This window comes from Coffea arabica, chromosome 6c (assembly GCF_036785885.1).
Source record: "Coffea arabica cultivar ET-39 chromosome 6c, Coffea Arabica ET-39 HiFi, whole genome shotgun sequence".
Lineage (NCBI taxonomy): Eukaryota > Viridiplantae > Streptophyta > Magnoliopsida > Gentianales > Rubiaceae > Coffea > Coffea arabica.
Window position 1 is genome coordinate 19,577,321 of NC_092320.1, and position 5,150 is coordinate 19,582,470.

At 31.7% G+C, this 5,150-nt stretch overlaps 1 non-coding gene across 1 annotated transcript; it reads right to left on the bottom strand.

Moving 5' to 3' along the window:
* Positions 1-3,601: 3,601 nt before the first annotated feature.
* On the bottom strand, positions 3,602-3,708 carry LOC113694363 (small nucleolar RNA R71). Its single transcript, XR_003449320.1, has one exon. It is a non-coding gene; the product is annotated as a small nucleolar RNA R71 (small nucleolar RNA).
* Positions 3,709-5,150: the final 1,442 nt, after the last annotated feature.

The following is a 5,150-nucleotide window of genomic DNA, read 5'->3' on the forward strand; positions in this document are numbered from 1 at the left end:
CTCTACTTTCATAAGTGTACTCCCTAGATTTAGCACTTTTTAAACTAGTGTTAAATTCCAATTCTTATTGCACCTTAAGATTATTACAATTAATGGTCAGTTAATATAATTAGATAAGCAAAAGTGCTAAATAACATACTCAAAATAATAGCATCAAACAACCAAAAAAATCAACACGATACAATCACAATAAGTTCAACCAAAATCTAAGGCATAAACTTTAGAAACATATAATGAAGATAAAGCCTAAAACTTGCATATTAACTATACTTAAGAATCCAATACAAAAGATAAAAGGTTGGAGAAGAAAGAACACTTGTCACATAAGTTTCATCCTCTCCTACTTCATCTCTATCTTCATCCTAATCTAACGAATATACAAGAGTAACAAAGTTCTACCATGCACCCAATTTTAATAAAACTTAAACACCTCGTTTTTTACAAGTATACAGATCATTTACCAAGTGTAGGAAAATTAAGTGTCGATTTCACAGGGAAGATTGTCAATTACCAATAGTTTTCAAACTCATTTATTATTTAGACTATCACTAATACAATAAATTAAATCTAAACTACGAACATGAAATAAAAGCAATAAAAATAACAATAAAAGGCTCCAAAGGCTATGGAATTCCTCACTACTTTTGCAAATGAAATTATCGATTAATTGAATGTTGTTATCTTGGTTAGTTATGGCGTAATTTCTTATTGTATGTGAAACCTACTCTCATAGTGAATCAACTATACTTGTAATTAAATCATACCTATTCTCGTGGTTACGAAATTGACTATAAGTTCATTTCTTCTATGAAATTACATGGAACAAACTACTAAAATCACAAAGATGCTGCTCTGCTCTCATGAACGAACTCCCTAAGTTTAGCACTTCTTTGAACTAGTATCAAATTTTAATTCTCAGTGCAAATTTAATACCTTAAGATTATCACAAATAATGGCTAGATAATCATGATTAGAAAAGCAAAAGTGCTAAATAATTTGTTCAAAATAATATCATCAATTAATCAAGTAAATATCACAAGTAAGTTATAGAAAGTTCATCCATAACTCTAGACATAAACTTTAGCAACACATGATAAAATGAAAGAAAAAACCATACTTGCATTATAGCTAAACAAGAACTCAAATACAAAAGAAAAAGTGATAGGAGAGAAGTCACCCTTGTCACATGAGTTCCAAACTCTCCATCTTGCTCCTTAATTTTTCATCTAAATCTATCTATAAATACAAGAAGAATAAAGTACACTAACTGTACTATACTAATGAACTAAGAAAAACTAGTAAAGACTACATTTTTTGTAGTGTCTCTAGCCTTCCAAAGTTATGAAACAAACTCAATAAAAACTCTATTTAAAGAGGAATTGATAAGTGTTTATTATGAGTGCTTTTAATTAGCATTTTCTGCCTATTTTTGGTACAAATTAGGATGTTTTAAGATGTAATTTGCTCCCTGAGCTTCTAAATTTTGTGAGTTTCAATTGAGCAACTTAATGTGCAAAATTGGTTATATTTGTAGGAATTGATATGAATTATCAACATTGGATCGAGATGGATTTAATTCGAATTCATTAGTGCTTGATTCAAAGGCAATTCGAGAAGTAGAAGAGCATCAAATACAAGTATTATTGTTGAAATATATGAGCAAACACCTGAACAGGATGTTCGTGATCAACTAAAGCAGAAAAGAAGCAAGAAATTGTACCAAAAGGCAATACGTGACCTCGAATACGTGGGCTTAGATCGCGTATTGTAGGGTCGCGTATTGTGCCCTATTATTGTGCAACTTGCTATGTTTTCACACTGCTTTCCAACTCAATTTTAGCTCAGAATTTCGGCCGAGCATGCTCAAAATTCCTTAGGAAAGAAAAGAGGAGCTTTATGTCATATCATTTTCCACTTTTTGACTCTCCTAGCATTATATATGTAAGAATCACTGAAGAGAGAAGAGGTTATTGCTAGTTCTCGGTAGAAATTAGTTGTAGTCTTTTCTTCTTCTCTCTAGCTAGAAACTTGTAAGAAAAACTTGAAGAACTCATTGTATCACTTATTTTGTTGAAGAAATAGAAGATCGGTAGCTTGTTCATCACCTTGGCTAAGTATTCTCTATCTTTCTCTTTACTGGTGATTCATTATGTTAGCATGCAATGAAGTTATGCTCTTTATTGTCTTATATCACATAAGTGGCTAAATTTCTAGATCTAAGGAGTAGATGAAACTTATGACTACTTGATATGAGTTGAATATGATTTACACTTAATACTTCTTGTATTAACTTGTCCATTAAGCATGCTTATTATTTGTTATTGCTCGATCACCAATAGCAAATTTTTAGTTGTTTTCATTCAATGAAAATTGGTGATAATGATAGAATAATATAAATGGAATTTAAGGAGGAGACTCAAGAGAATAGAGGTACACTTAAGTGAATTAACCTTGCATTTCATGAAGAAAAAAAAAGTAGATTAGTTATTCACCATGAGAATAGGAAAAACTGGACTATTATAAATCACTACATTATGAGAGTGAGTTTTGATAAATTTGAATATCAATTTCTTATTAAACAAGACGTAAATCTATTCACTTGTATCTTTTGTGCCATAAGTGGACTCTATTTTTTTAGACTCAAGTATTTAGTGACATTTTTTCATTGTTATTTTGTAAGTTATTTAGTTAAAATAGTTGGTTAGTAAGTATTGTTATTTCTACTACCTTTATTCAATAGATAGTTTAAATAATAGAGCAAGTAAAAGGCCTAATACTTGTAATAGTTGCTCCTCGTGGGATCGATCCGATATATGTTCTAAACTACTATTTGACCTGTATACTTACAGTTAAACAGGCATATTTTGGATTAAATTTACACTTAAATTGAGAACTGTCAAGTTTTTAGCACCGTTGTCGGAGAGTGACAATATTAGGGTCTAGCAAGTTTTATTAATTTAGACATTTTCTTTATTAGTTAGTTGAATTTTGTCAATAGATAGATTAGAATTTTTATTCGTTTTTGTGATATAAATACTGCATTATCTTTTTTCTTCTTGCTTGTAGTGTATGCACTGGACGTTACGTGTAGTTGTACTTTTTTGTTCCAAAAATTGAAAGGATACTAACACGACAAAGAAGGCGTACACCATAAAAAGAAGAAGAGGTTCAACATATCGAGGGAATCACTATAGAATTACCTTTTGACGAAGAAATGACGAAAAACGAAACAAATAGGCAAGCTCTTAGAGATTTTGCTCTTCCAGGGACTCAAGGATCACAAACGAGCATAGCATGGCCAACAGTAAATGTTAACAATTTTGAAATTAAACCATCATTCATTCAAATTGTTCAACAATTTCAATTTGAAGGTAATGCCGTAGAGGATCCAAATGCGCACTTAGCCACATTTTTTAAAATATGTAATACCATTAAAATGAATGGAATTAGTGAAGATGTCATAACGCTAAGGTTGTTCCCGTTTTCTTTGCAAGATAATGCTAAAGTTTGCTTATATTCTCATACTCCAAATACTTTCACCACTTGGCATAATTTATCTAGACCATTTTTGGACAAATACTTTCCACCCGGTAAAATAGTTAAGTTTAAAATGGAAGTAACTAGTTTTAGTCAACAAGAATGTAAATCATTGCATGAAGGTTGGAAAAGATTTAGAAATTTGATACGAAAATGTCCTCATCATGGATTTTTCGATTGGCTCATAGTCCAAACCTTCCATAATTGTTTATCACTTTTGACTAAAACTACAATTGATGCGCATGCAGGTAGAGCGTTAATGGGTAAATCGCCCAAAGAAACTCAAAACTTAATAGAGAAAATGGCGGCAAACAACATGGGCGAATGAGCCAGGCAATTCTAGACGGCAATCAGGTATGATTGAAATGGATGCTCTAAATATGTTAAGTGCTCAATGAACAATGTAGTGAAATTGCTAAGTAGACAAATCGGAGTTGGTCCGAGTTCTTTGTCTAATGTACATGTTGCATGTTATTCTACTTGTTGGGGTTAACTTAATACTAATAAGTGTGTTGATTTTAAGTAGGCTGAATTTGTCAATAATTTTAATAAAAATACTCAAATTAACCCCTATTCAAACACAGAAAATTTGGGGTGGAGAAATCATCCAAAATTTAGATAGAAGGATCAAAGCAATTCTCAAAGGCCGACTAACCCATAGAAATTCCAACCAAGGAAACCACAGACAGACACTACACAGGATTGGGAGATTGCGGTAGAAAAGTTGGCCAAGGGCACTTCGAAAAGATTTGAGTGATTAAAGGGAAGATTGGATCAATTTACCATGATGTATAGAAATGTGGAGGTCCAAATAGGTCAAATTGCCAATTCTATCAATAATAGAAACAAAGGAGAATTGCTGAATAAAATGGAGGTGAATTCGAGGGAGTATATTAAAGCCATTACCCTTCATAGTGGTAGACAATTAGAAGATTCTACAGTGGTTGAAAGTAAGAGAAAAAATTAGAGTGAAAAAAAAAATGAGAGGGAGAACCAAGAGTCAAGTGTGGGGAAGAATAGCAGAGAAAAACAAAGTGTAGATCAACTCTCATCTACCACTACCATTCCGATACCTTCGACGGTTCCATTCCCTCAAAGGTTCAAAGCAAATAAGCTTGATAAAGAATTTGAGAAGTTTGTTAAAATCTTTAAACAATTGCATATTAATATCCCTTTTGCTGATGCTATTTTGCAGATTCCTTCATATGCGAAATTTTTCAAGGAGATCATGATTCAAAAGAGAAATTAGAGGATTGTGAAATAATAGCATTAACGGAAGAGTGTAGTGCCATCATACAAAACAAACTGTCACCAAAATTGAAAGATATAAAGAGTTTCTCTATACCATATACTATCGGTAACATCGAATTTTTTAAAACATTATGTGACCTTGGTGTGAATGTATTATTAATTCCTTTAACGGTGACTAGACAACTAAGTTTGTATGAGTATAAACGCACTAATATTACTTTGTAGTTAGCCGATAAGTTTATTAGATATCCATTGGGGATGTTGGAAAATGTATTGATTAAAGTGCAAAAATTTATCATTTCTGTGAATTTTGTGATATTAGATATGGAAGAAGATATGTCTATACCAATTATTCTTGAAAA